The 14451-nt window shown below is 41.4% G+C and overlaps 1 protein-coding gene across 1 annotated transcript in view; it reads left to right on the top strand.

Moving 5' to 3' along the window:
* Nucleotides 1-14451, top strand: part of DNER (delta/notch like EGF repeat containing) — a 313637-nt gene that overhangs the window by 107033 nt on the left and 192153 nt on the right. The gene's annotated exons all lie outside the window — the stretch shown is intronic.

Below are 14451 nucleotides of genomic sequence, written 5' to 3' on the forward strand. Positions count from 1 at the left end.
ATGGGGACAATGATAGGATCTCTTTTGTAGTTTGGGAACATAACATGAGTTAACATATGTCAGTACTGGTCACACTAAGTGACATTAACACAATAAATGTTAGTGTAAAGTTACCATGTGTGTGTGTGTGTGTATATACACATATAATGTATATACAGATATATTTAATATTTCCAAGCTAAGGCAACCAGATGTTTTATTAACAGACAAATGGGCTGTTACCATCCACTCATACACTTTAGGTATTCCATAAGATAGTATAGTGAAATAATAGATGTAAAAATAATCAGACTAGAAGTAACTGAAGTAAAAATATTATTAATTAGTTAAGAATGACTCAGTTGGTTAAGTGTCTGCCTTTGGCTCAGGTCATGATCTCAGGGTCCAGGGATCAAGCCCCGTGTCCGGCTTCCCTGCTCAGCTGTGAGTCTGCTTTTCCTTCTGCCCCTTCCCCCTGCTCGTGCTCTCTCCCTCTCTCTCTCAAATAAATAAATAAATCCTTAAAAAAAGACGAGCTTCCAGATACTTGAGTTTTACTCTCTACATTCTGATATTTTTCTTTGCAGTCATTTTTAAGAAATGGTCGCCCAGGGCACTATTTATGTCAGTGGAGCATACAGACCTAATATAGCATTTTGTTGACTCAGGGCATTATTCTGAGGATTAATTATGGATTGTCCAGTAACCACAATGATCCCCAAGTGATAGGAAGGCATAGGATGTTGCCCTTCCACCCAGTGACCTCGATGGTCAACTAGTGGATCCCATGTTTCTTCCTTTTATTTATTTTCCTGCTTCTCCCACACCATGTATCACTCCATGCTCATGTCACTGACCCAGCTTGTGGTAGTAACTTCTCTTTCCAATACGTTCCTCTAATTTATTTGGGCCTGTGTAACCTGACAACTAGTTTTGTTAGGTTTGTTTTCAAAATGACAGTAAAATAGTCTAATCAGAAGTTTTATCTGTGACTATAATGCATGGTTGTTCAGTGAGTGTTAAATTATATTAGGTTTGTCAGCTATGTTCATGGCATATGCTAGGTAGGTGAACTGTTATCTAAAATTTGTTTGGACCATGACACCATTAAATGATGTTACAACAAAAACACAAAAGAATCTAAAGAGGGGGATATTGTTGCATTTAGCTTATATGATGGCATTTATTGAATTGGCATACCTCCAAATTACTAAATTAAACAAATTTGCTAATTTTGTCAACCTTAGTCTGCTCATAGAGTATAAAATATGCAATATAAAATTTGAAAGGCACCTGGAGCATGATGCCAGGGTGCAAGAAACTAAATCTCGTTAAGTCAGAATTCAGTGAAGTGGGCTCCGTGTCCTGTTTGGGTCACTCAGCACCAGCTTTGTGATGCCGCATGTGGTGAGCCACAGTTTTGTACAACACAAGTGTCCTTGTAAATGGGTGTTCATGAAGACAAGAGGTTGCATTGAGAATTATAGAGCTGACATTCTGGGATTGCATATAAAACACATCTCAAAAACAATTTAGTGTGGTTCCATTTTTCTTTTTCTTTTTTAAAAAGATTTTATTTATTTATTCATGAGAAACACACAGAGAGAGGCAGAGACACAGCCAGAGGGAGAGGCAGGCTCCCTGCAGGGAGCCTGATGTGGGACTCGATCCCAGGCCCCCGGGATCACAACGTAAGCCAAAGGCAGTCGCTCAACCACGGAGCCACCCAGGCGTCCCTCCATTTTTCATTACTGTATTTTTCTCAGGGAGGAATTGGTAAGAACTCTTGCCCAAGTTAACTGTTTTGGCCTCATGGTTTCTCCTTTCTAGACTGAAAATGTTTTTATTTTTTCCTTGGGGTCTTTCATACCATGAAACTTTTTATATAAGATCACTACATATTTCCAACTACCTCAGGAAATTTTGGAGAATTTTGGCTCTACTCTGGTTTATAGATTGTATGATTTAAAAAAATCTTGTCAATAAATAAATAAATAAACAGTTGTAATTACCTTTTTTGCCTATTAATGATACACAGGGCTGGTGGGCTGTCAGGTACAGCCCTGCCTCATGCAGGAAAAGTAGCATTGTCTGCATTTGACAGATGCAGAAACCAAGCCTAGGAGACAAGTGACTTATCTAAAGTTGGAGGACTGGGGACTGGGTTTGTGATCTGGGACCCTTTTTTGACTTAAAACATACTCTTTTTCTCTGGTGTCTTTATGATGCATAGAAATTAGTTAAAATATTAGAGAAAATTCACATGATGTTTTTGGTAAAAAGATTGGAACATCAAGGGATCCAGCCAATATTTTTGGTGGGCTTGTCTTTAGTTGCCCTTTTTTTCGGGGCTGTAAGTTGTGGAGAACAGTTGTATCTAGGTAAAGTTAATTAGAAAAATTATAGCTAATTTGTCATTGTCTAAATTATGAGAAACTTACTTGGAATAATAGTTATAAATGACAGGGGCATGTGGGTGGCTCAGATCCTGACCTCAGAGTTGGATTGAGTCCTGTATCAGGTTCCACCCTCAGCAGAGAATCTGCTTGACCCTCTCTGCTCCTCCTCGTCTCTCTTTCAAATAAATAAATAAATAAATAAATAAATAAATAAATAAATAAATAAAAGAAAAAATAGTCACAAGTAACAATTTTAATTCAAATGGGAAACAAATCAGTATTTTACATAGTTCAATGTAATTAAGTTGCAGCATTTGAGTAAATTGGATCTAAATCCTAGAAACTATAGTTATATCATAATCTATATTCTAGAATGCAGATGTAATGTTACAGAATCAAGAAAGGGAGCTCTCTATTTCTTTTTTAATCGACTGTTCTATCATGATTTTTATTTGTCATAACGCTAACGTTGAGCCTGATAAATAAGATCAAGCCGGATAAAGGATTTCTTATTTATTGAATTTGATTTGCATATTTTGAAATTAGTGTGAGGTTACATGCCTGCTTTTCATGTTTGACATCTCTATGGTAGATATGCTCTGGTGTTGGCAAATGTCTGTTATATTTAGGACCTTTCCATGGCAGGTTGTCACACCATGACTACAGCAACCTGAACCAGATCTTTCCACCTACATAATAATACCAAAGTCCCCTGCCCAATGACCAGGATGAGCCACGTGTCCAGGTAAATACTGTGACTGAAGGAACATCAGGAATGTCCACTTGGTCCTGGGGTCACCCCAGGGTATTGGAGATCGAGAGCATTATAGATGGCAGACCTTCTATGGCCCTGGACATTATCTAGATTCTAGACAACTTTCTTGTTTTATGCATGACCCCCAGAGAGGAGTATGACTCCCATAAGTGGATGGAGATCATCATTGTAATCTTGATTCCTAGGCCAGTGTTCTTTCTTTCACAGCAGTGTATCTGGGCACAAAGCAGGGAAAGAGGGACCCACACACACTATCTGTGAGTCTATTTTCAAGAAAGTCTATGAATTGACTGATCTGATGTGTAATGTTTATTAGGGTTAGGGTATCAGCAGTAAATAAATGGTGTATCTGCTTCAAGTAAGGGTCAAAAGTCACCATGGCACCATATGGCAAAGGTTTTAAGACAAGTTGAATGAGAAGATGTAGGAAGATTCAGCATCACATGTCCACAGTGGCCCAAATAGCTGTTGGTGGCCCATGGTTGTGGCATCAGTGAACAAGCTCAAGAGAGCCATCATTGAGCATGATCACCTCATGAAGAGCCAGCTGGTTACAGCAAAACAATGTTCTCTGCCACATTAATTTAAATTTGATTAGTTTTGTCATTTTTAATAATTTTTAAAATTTTGTATTTTTGGTATCAATTTGAAGGTCAAGGTTGAGTTTGCAACTTGTTTGCCAGTAACAGGGGTCACTTTATCTTTCTTTCTTTCTTTCTTTCTTTCTTTCTTTCTTTCTTTCTTTCTTTCTTTCTTTTTTTTAAGATTTTATTTATTTACTCATGAGAGACATAGAGAGAGGCAGAGACACAGGTAGAGGGAGAAGCAGGTCAATGCAGGGAGCCCGATGTGGGACTCGATCCTGGGACCCCAGGATCACGACCTGAGTCTAAGGTAGATGCTCAACTGTTGAGCCACCCAGGCGTCCTGGTCACTTCATCTTTCAGCTCTGGTGAAGTACTCACTCCAGGCTGATTTTATCATGTAGACGCCTACACAGGCCAAGGTTCACTTGCAGAATTCAGCCCGCTGGAATCCAGACTCTTCATTGAGTCCCCATCTACCTGCTTTTCTGTAGATGCTTGTATTGTAGTGACTTTAGAGAAAAATTTCTTTTTGGCCCAGTACAGTGAAGGAAAGACCAGTAAAGAATCCCTACATTTTGTCTTCCCGAGGATGAATCTAACTAAAGTCTTATGTTAGATCATTTGGAAAACACCGCAGCAGGGTGATGTGCCACTAACTGTCCTGCCTCACTGAAAATTAGAGCTGTCAGCCCTGTGCCCCTCCTTTCCTGCCTATTTGAAACCCTTTCCCTGATTCAGAACTGAGCGGTGGATGTGGTGACATTAGCGGCTGTGGAAGCAGAACCACTTCTGGGGAAAGGGGTGCAGAAGCCATCTGGGTTCTCAGCTGCACCTACTGTGACATCAGAAATCAGCCTCCAGGGGCCCTTTGGAAAAGTGTCCTCCTCAGAACAGGTTGGCACTTTCTTAGAAATGTTTTGAGCTATCTGTTCTGCTCCCAAAAAGCATCAGTTCTGCTGATGTTCATGGGGAATTAAAAATTAGGAAAGGTTGCAGAAAGGAGGACATAAAGTTTCGAGAAGGAAGGATTAGGAGACAGGGTCTGAAATCTAGTGCCTGTCGAGATGGCTGGGACAGGATTTTGGTGGTGTTTCTGTGTGATTCCTACATCTGTAGCTCCAAGAGGAGAGTTTGTGACCATTGTTACTGCTGGTCCTGAATGTTCGACTTCAACTGTATCTTGGGTATTGTACGTACAGCTTCCTAATAATCACTTACAATCACATTGCACTGTGCATCAGGTTTCCCCAACCAGCCATAAGGGAAGTGGGGAATGTTCTTTTGATTTTATGTAAGAGGAAACTGCAACTGGGAGACTGTCTAGGAAGCAGAGGAGGTGGGGCCGGAAGCCAGGCCCCTGAGACCAGGAACTTAGCTCTCTGATTTTTGTCTTATTCCCTAGCTTAAAGATAACCTTGGTCTGGCCCCAGAAAAATTGCAAGAAAGTCTTGCTACCTCTCTGGCCCAGGTAGCTGTGAGTCGGCCAATGAAATCTATTCATAGGAAGAGTCTAGAAGAGTTGGGAAGGAAAGATTGAGTTAAGGCTGGAAGTCAAGGTGTGGAGGTGCCATCATACGGGGGTTGGGGGTTGCGGGTTGGGAAACCACTAACATGTTGTCTAGTTGTATTTCAGGTTGTTTGCAGCTGTATCTTGAATTGCCAGATAGTTGTCTTCACAAACAAATTTCAAATTCCTTTTTGTGCCAAACAATGTTATTTTTGCTTTACTCCTCGCTTGCTTCCTCTGTGCCATCAAGTCCTTCAATTAGCATGAATAATTAGGAATTGGAGGCTTGTAGTTGGAAAGAGTGGCCCAATCCAAGACTCATGATTTTTGGGCTTCGTAGTATGTAGAGTCATTCATTTCTGGCTGTGTGCTCAGATTCACCTCACCGAAACCATCCTTTCTCGAAGGTGAATGGTTAAAGGAACAAAACACCCAGAAAAATAAATGTAGTGGTTTTTTTTTTTTTTGAAGGCAAAATAGAGCATACACCACCTGGATTTGATCCATCACTGCATGTATATTATGTTTATGGTATGTGTTAACTTCTCTGAGACTCAGATTTCTCACCTATAAAATGGAATTGATAATACTTGCCTAACAGGATTATGTTTAGGTTTTGAAATAATGTTTTTAATGCTTATAGTACTGCTACAGAACACTCAGTAGACGAGAACTTAAATCATCGATTTCATTTTCTACCCAATACACTAAGGGTATCATGGCTCATAAATTAAATGTGATGTGACTATAATTCAGGTTATCTGCCTCTTTTGAAGTCAGATACTTGAATGTTTGATTTTGCTTTTTGCACTGGCATGCACGGATCACCCAACTACTAAAAATGCTACTGTAGTAATTGGTAGTGCTATTTGGATTTTATTTCTTCCCTCCACCAGCAGAACTTCTGTTTTTGGAGGCGATGTTTATGGAATAAGCTGGCTATTAATCTGTATTGTATTCAGCAAAATTAGATTTTCTGATGGCTTTGTCTGCCAAAAATCTTCCCTGCGGATTTGGATGCAATAGAGATACGGATAACTGGACCTCGCATGAGACATTTTGCAATGCAGATGTTGTAATGAGGACATAAATGTGATTGAATTTTAAACAGAGCTAAGGCATTGTTTTATTTTAGCAATTCATTTTGTGCTTCTGCCTTAAATATGCAAACTCATATTTTGGTATAAAATAATTTTATATGTTGGGCTAGATTCTTGCTTTATAACATATAATAATAGAGCTGGGGCCACGTTAAGCTTTCTTATTCATTCACCTAATTTTCCTTCTTTCTGTGATGATGGGGGTAAATTATCAGAGTCCTTCATAGAATTATTCACAGGATCTAGAGATTAGCAGAGAAGAGCAGAGGTAACTGGTTTGGAGCTCATTGTTCCTAATATTGGTCAAAACAGAACCTGGGCTGAGTGCTTAGATGCTGGCAACACACAATTCTAGGCCATTCTTGCAAAGTACAAAGGAGAGCTAGCAATCCCAGAATCTTCTAGTCAGCTCTGGGCTCCCAGGGAAGTTGCTGGAGCTGTGGTGATGCGACCCTCGGGGGCGTGGGGGGGGGCACAGCTCTCTCAGTGGATTCCTCTCGTAGACCCCTAGGTCATCCTAAATCCAGAATCTGCTGAAGTTTTGTGCCTAGAACCCTGCTGTCCTTGAACTGAGATGCGCTTGCTGGAGGTGGCCAGCCCTGCCACACACCTTTTCCCGTAGTATAAATCTCTCTCTGGGACATTCTTTTACCTTTCAGCAGTCGGGCTTCCATCAAGGTCACCTGGTGCATCTAAAAGGCCAGTAATGTCTGAACCTCAGCAGTGGACATGGCTCAAGTCTTCCTAACCTTCTTGTATCTGTACCTACATCTGTACCTGTATCCAAATCTGTATCTGTATTTACAGGCAACCAGGACTCCCAGCAGCTCGAAGTCTGGAGTTCTACATCTAAGATTAGATTCTCCCTGAGAATCCTTAGCAGCCAGTCCCTCAAAGAAATTTCTATCCCCATTTCAAATATGGGAAAAGTGGGGGGACTTGGGTGGCTCACTGGTTGACTGTTTGCCTTTGGCTCAGGTCATGATCCCAGGGTCCTGGAATCGAGTCCTGCATCAGGCTTCCTGCAGGGAGCCGCTGCTTCTCCCTCTGCCTGTGTCTCTGCCTCTCTCTCTGTGTCTCTCCTGAATAAATAAATAAATACACCCCAAATACGGAAAAAAGTGAGGATTTGCAAAGTTACTTTAACTCCCCAAAGACTATGATGTATAATGTGGCTGTGCTGGGACATATTTTTTAAAAAGATTTATTTATTTATGTGTTAGAGAGAAAGAGAGGGAGGGAGTGTATGAGCGGAAGGGGTAGAGGGAGAGGCAGAGAATCCCAAGCAGATTCCCCACAGAGCAGGGAGCCCAATGCAAGGACATGATCCTGGGCCCCCGAGATCATGACCTGAGCCAAAACCAAGAGTCTGATCATTAACCAACTGAGTCCTCCAGGGACCCCTGGGCTGGGATTTGAACCTAGTTGTGGGGACTTTGTAGTGCAATTGACTTCATTTTGCAACTGACGTGTGACTGATCTGCATTGTCCTTGCTCAGCTGCTGAGGCGGGAGGATGATGGGATAACAGAAGATGACAGACTAATGATGTAGAGGTTTCCTACTCTTTCCCTGCATGTTGATGGAAAGAGCTTTGAAGGAACCTGCCGGGGTGTGGACAGTGGGACTTGCCACCATGTTATTTATGTTTCCTGCCAACACATCTTAGAGAAGGGTTGGTGGAGACAGTCTCAGGGGACTGGGTGTGAGTTGTGCTCTGTCACTTAGGGACCCTACACATCATGTAACCATGTGGGACCTTGGTTTCTTTTTCCTTAAAATGGGAGTGGAAATTTCTAGCCTGCCTGTTCTTAGGTGCTTGTGGGATCTCTCTGAGCTGTGTCAGGTGCATATGTCATTAACCTCTTTGATTTCAATCCTTGGTCAATAAGCATGTTCTCTCTGTAGTCTGTATACTGTTCCCTTGAAGTTTTGGCTGTTTGGCTTTAGATGAAGACTGATGGACTGTTCAGCTTTCTAGAACTTTAAGTGGTAGCACTTTGGAAATTTACTTTTTAGGGAAGTCATATAAAGTGACACATGGGATGAAAAACTTTTTATTGCCCCACGACAACCCTTTTGATATAACCCAGAGGTTCCCAGGCTTTCTTGGTTCATCGTGGTCTTAGCATCACAGCAAAATTTTTTATAGCACCCTAGGCCAAAGGAAATAACTAATGGTTTCATTTATGAAGTACTGTTAAAGAAAAAGTAGAGGTGGGCGGTAAAGCAGTAAAAAGAGAATTTATTTAGGACGAGCTCTAAATGGGAGAGGAGATCTCAGGGTAGAGCTGGACCCAGTTATGACTACAGCAGGAACAAATGGGTTTTGCAGCCAAGGGGCAGGTGAGGATCGATGGAATGAAAGTTACCAAGAGGAAACATCGGTGGCCAGAGAGCTTCTGGCTAGATGGGCTCTGTGGGATTCCTGCTGAACGCAGGTCGGGGTGATTAGATATCAACTGTGGGTCAGTGGAAGCTGAGGAACCCAATTAGATACCAGGGTGATCAGATATGGAGGTTGGGGGTAGGTTCTGGCTAAACTGACTTAGGATTCTTGCTAACGTTGGACCGTGTGGAGATGAACACAGAAGTTCAGAGGTGGAGGCCCAGGTGAAAAAATCTAGGGGAGCTTGAGTAGAGTCTGATCGAGGAGAGAATCTTTGTCAGCAGCTAGATCCCACCAACATTCATGCCAATGATTTTGAAGCTGTTGGGGAAAAAAATCATGCACATCAATTGAAAGAAAAAAAAACCCGATACTTTGGTTTCATTCTTAAATATCCACAGTGTATACTACGTGGGGGGGGGGGGGGGGGCGGGGCACGTGCCTATTGAGTACCGCACAGCTGCTTGAATGGATCACTGCCACCCTCCTCTCCTGTCCGTGTTGATTCCCGTGGAGTACTTGCTTTTTATCACAATAATTGCTGAAAATGCAGCTTTGGCGAGACATACTATCATCAAAACGAATATAGTGAGATCTAATGTTGGAGCCATGAACTACCTCTAGCTAGTAGTTTGCGATGTTTGGCAGAGTGCATAGCCTGTGTTTCCCTTGAAAAATTAAAAAAATATATATCTATCCTCCTCAGTGGTCCCGGGCCTTCATTGTAGCACCCTTGACATTGTGGCACACAGTTTGGGGACTGTGGGTGTGGGCAGTATATGCATTGCTAATGCCAGTTGACAGGCACAGAAACCGAGCACAGGGTTGCCCAAGGGGGGGGCACTGGTATCATGAAGGGGCCCAAGCCTGGACCCCAGTCCTGGTGAGTGGTGGTCAAGGGCGTGATATTCTTTGTGCATGGCCAAGTGGAGCACATGGCAATCCAGTTATGGTGCTCTCCCGGAACCCGGGCCGTCTTGATGAGCTTTCTCTCTGGTTGGTGTGAAAGATAGCACTGTCCTGAGTGCAGGTCCCAGTCATGAACAGAGAATGAGCATCTTTCTGAATAATATTCTTCTAAGTGAGCTTATTGCCTCCAGGAGCCCACCGTCTTCTTCAATGTTCACCGACTTTGAAGCTATTTTGAGTGTTTCCTAGGATTTCTACAGCATGACCCAGTGGAACGCAGCTACTGCCTTTTCTGTATGATTCACACTCTTCGTTGATACAGGGCACCTATCCCTCGTGTATATTTTCAGAACTGCACTTGGGTGTATTGGGTGTGGTGCCTTCCAAAGTCTGAGGACTTTTCATCATCAAAGCAAATGATACTAGGTCACAGTTTTAGTATTTTTACTCTGAACGGAACTGGAGGTGTAAACAACACTCGAAGAACCATTTATACAATCACACAGTTATTTTAATTCCTACTATAGTTTTTGCGAGATGGATTGATTTTTTTTTTCTCATGAAATTTCTTGTGTGATGAAATCATTTCATGTTCTGAATATTTCTACTTGATGAGTTGAATCTGATATAATTCTGCGGGAGGGGAAGATAGTAAAAATATTTCCAGAAATGACTCTTACCTCATCGTGGGGGCTTTATATAGCTTTCTTTAATGGAAGCTATAAAAGGTGGATTGTATAATCCATGCAAGCAAATTGTCTTTGTCTTTTCCTGCTTTAGGTGATGCATATAAGCAATAATGGGTGACAGGTGCTGTGTAGGGTGTTTGTATCTGCGTTCCTTCATGAACACTGTGCAAACAGAGGCCCTGGGGAGTCCCAGAGCCCATTGCAGCAGGCAGCAAGCTTTTTCTGCGAAGGGCAAGATAGCAAATACTTTTGGCTTTGTGGCACGTGCTCTCTGTTTTAGATGCCTCGGTGCTGCTGATGTAAGGTGAAAGCAGTCAAATAATAAGTAAATGAATAATTGTAGTTGTGTTCCAATAAAACTTTATTGATAGACACTGAAATGTGAATCTTAAACAATTTTCACATAATATGGAAGATTAATCTTCCTTGGAGTTTTTTTTAGCCTTTTAAAAGTCAAAAATCATTTCTTCCCTCAGGCTGCACAGACACAAGTGGCCATTATGGTCAGTGGGCCATATTTTGCCAAGCTCTGTGCTAGAGCAATTTTGGGCATGCAGTGGGTGCTCAATAAATATTTGTTCAGTGATGAAGACCATATTTTTTTAAAGGATTTTATTTACTTATTTGAGCGAGAGAGAGAGAGAGAGAGAAAGGGAGAGAGCACACATGAGCAGGGGTGAGAGGCAGAGGGAGAAGCTCCTGCTAAGCAGGGAGCCTGACGTGGGGCTCGATCCCAGGACCCTGAGATCATGATCTGAGCTGAAGGCAGATCCTTAACCGACTGAGCCACCCAGGTGCCCCAAGATCACATTTTAAATTAGATTTTTATTACAAAATATTTCAAACGTAGAAAAAGACAGAGATAATATAATCAGATTTCACCACTGAGACTCAGAAACATTGTTCTATCATATTTGCTTCAGTTTTTAAAAAAATAAAACAGGCAGATATATTAAAGCCTACTGCTCCCACCCCCCTTCTCCTATTCCTCCCCAAACACTTGCCTCCTCTCTATCCAGAAATAATTGTTACTGTGAGTTGGTATATAAACAGTCTCTGTGTGTGTTTATATTTTTAAAAGATTTTATTTATTTATTTGAGGGCAGTATGGGCAGAGAGAGGGAATCTCAAGCAGACTCCCCACTGAACACAGAGCCCAGCGTGGGGCTCGATCCCACAACCCTGACATCATGACCTGAGCCAAAACCAGGAGTCGGGTGCTCAACAGACTGAGCCACTCAGGTGCCCTTGCGCGTGTTTATATTTTTACAACATAGGTATAAAATGTACGTAGAATTGTCGTATTGAATCTATCCTGCAATTAATTTTCTTCTCCCTCCACTCACCACTGTGTTTTGTCTGTGGCTGTCAGATGTATCTCTAGTTCGTTCATTTAAATTTTCATGTAGTTTAATACATTCATCTTTTATGAGTCTTACTCGAGAGATTGTTTCCAACCTTGATGTCATAAGGATATTCTTCTATATTTCCATCTAGAGTAGCAAATCTGCAAACTTTTTCTGCAGGGGACCAGAGAATAAATGTTTTAGGCTTTACTGGCCACTGTTTGTTGCAACTGCTCAACTCTGTGAAAGCAGCTAGGGACAATACATATACTAATGGGTGTGACCGTGTTCCAATAAAACTTTATTTCTGAAATCAAGCAGTGGGGCCAGCTTTGGTTCATAAACATTAATTTCCAGACCGCTGATGTAAGTTTTAATAGTTATATTTTTGATATTTTGATACAAAATTCATCTGAGATTCACTTTGCATGGGTATGGCATGAGTTACATATTTATTTTAGCCACAGGGATCAGTAATTATTCAGGTGCCACTTACTAAACAGTTGATCCTTTCTGCACTAATTTTTAATGCCTTCTTTGTTACATACTGTTTCTTTGGTTTCTAAGGTATATCTCTGTGTTCTCTTTTCTGATTCATTATTCTATTCCTCTCTCCTTGTGCCTGTACACTACTGTTACAATCATTATAGCCTCATAATACATTTTTATATCTGGGAGAGAAATTTTTCTGTCAAATTATCTTGCTCCTTTCCTCTTCCCTTTGAATTTTTGGATAAATTTGACAAATTAGGAGGGAAGAAAAAGAATATGGGATTTTGGTTAGAGTTATATCTTTCTGCCTGGATTACTGTTCTCAGTATGGACTAGCCAATGTCTCTGGACAAGTTACCCTAATTCTCTGAGCTTCAGAGATGATATGCAGATAATAGTCCACACTGCATAGGGTTATAGCAAAGATGAAATGGGTTGATGCATGGAAAACACTGGGAATTGTGCCATGCATAGTGTAAATAATCAGAAATCGTAGCTTTTATCAGTTATTAGTGTTCTTTGGTAGAAGCCCTCTTGTCAAAAGTATCAATAATTAATCACATCAGTTAAAGAAGTAGATTTAAGTGGGAAATCATAAAAAAGTTTCTAATATAGTTTAAGTATCCTGTTTCATCTTAAAATGTATAAATGTATGTTTATGTAGCAGGGGAAGAGTTTTGTTGACTTTTTATCCACAGTTCTACATGCTGATGATGGTTTTTCTGTGTGCCCTGTAATTTGTTATTGTGAGCTCATTTTTAAAAATATTTTTAGAATATTTTATTTATTCATGAGACACACAGAGAGAGGCATAGACACAGGCAGAGGGAGAAGCAGGCTCCATGCAGGGAGCCCAATGCAGGACTCGATCCTGGGACTCCAGGATCACACCCTGGGCCCAAGGCAGATGCCAAACCGCTGAGCCACCCAGGGATCCCCAGAGAGCTCATTTTGATTACGTGTCTGTGTGTGCACATGCACATGTATGAGCCTCGAGAGCTCTGCATTGTAAAAGAGGTGCCCCATCACTTTGGTGGTCTTGGGTTTAAGATTTCCATATCAAGGGGATGTTAATCACATGGGACATTCGTATGGGAGGTGTTGATTACTCATGGGAAGTCTTTTTTAATCCAAGGGTCCTGAAGAGATGCCAGCTTTTCTGCTGTTTCTTTAAGCCTGTTGGTAGATTTATCTCCAGGACACTTACTCCCCTTTTCTTTTTTTTTAATTTTTTTTCCATCTTCATAAATTTATTTTTTATTGGTGTTTATTGGTGTTTATGGGTGTTCAATTTGCCAACATATAGAATAACACCCAGTGCTCATCCCGTCAAGTGGCCACCTCAGTGCCCTTCACCCAGTCACCCCCACCCCCCGCCCACCTCTCCTTCCACCACCCCTAGTTCATTTCCTGGAGTTAGGAGTTTTTCCCCTTTTAAGATTTCATTTTATGGGCAGCCCTGGTGGCTCAGTGGTTTAGCGCTGCCTTCAGCTCAGGGTGTGATCCTGGAGACCTGGCATCGAGTCCCATGTCAGGCTCCCTGCATGGAGCCTGCTTCTCCCTCTGCCTGGGTCTCTGCCTCTCTCCCTCTCCCTCTCTCTCTCTGTCTCTCATGAATAAATAAATAAAATCTTTAAAAAAACAAAAAAGATTTTATTTTTAAGTAATCTCTACCCCCAAGGTGGGACTCAAACCCACAAACCTGAGATCAAGAGTTGCATGATTCACCGACTGAGCCAGCCAGGTGTCCTTGACAACCCTCCTCCCTTAAAAAACAAAACAAAACAGTGAGGGTGGTCCTCAGAGACTTTATGTATGGACATAATTGTAGATTCCCCTCTTCTTAGGCTCAAGACCATACTTCCCTTCTCCCTGTAATATCTGTTACCCAAACCCCAATCCTTAGGTCTTATTTCCAGGTTTATAACCCCTCTGGTCAATGCACTAATATCTGTTACCCAAACCCCAATCCTTAGGTCTTATTTCCAGGTTTATAACCCCTGTGGTCAATGCACTATCCTCTGCTAATGGCTCTGGTTGTGAGTTCTCTTATCATTCCTGAAATGTAATGATGTGCCTTCTCTCCCACCTCCTTTTAAAGTTCACCTTTGAATGAAAGCATTTTCTATTTTATCTAATATTGTTATATGATTTTAGCTGGAGAAAGACCTGCCCATCAGTTCAATCTTTATAATAAAAGCCCCGAATAATGACATTTTCCATCAATAAAGCCTTTTATTTCCTGGGTGCCTACAGCATTTACATATGTAAGAAAAGTCG

This window comes from Vulpes vulpes, chromosome 9 (assembly GCF_048418805.1).
Source record: "Vulpes vulpes isolate BD-2025 chromosome 9, VulVul3, whole genome shotgun sequence".
NCBI classification, from domain to species: domain Eukaryota; kingdom Metazoa; phylum Chordata; class Mammalia; order Carnivora; family Canidae; genus Vulpes; species Vulpes vulpes.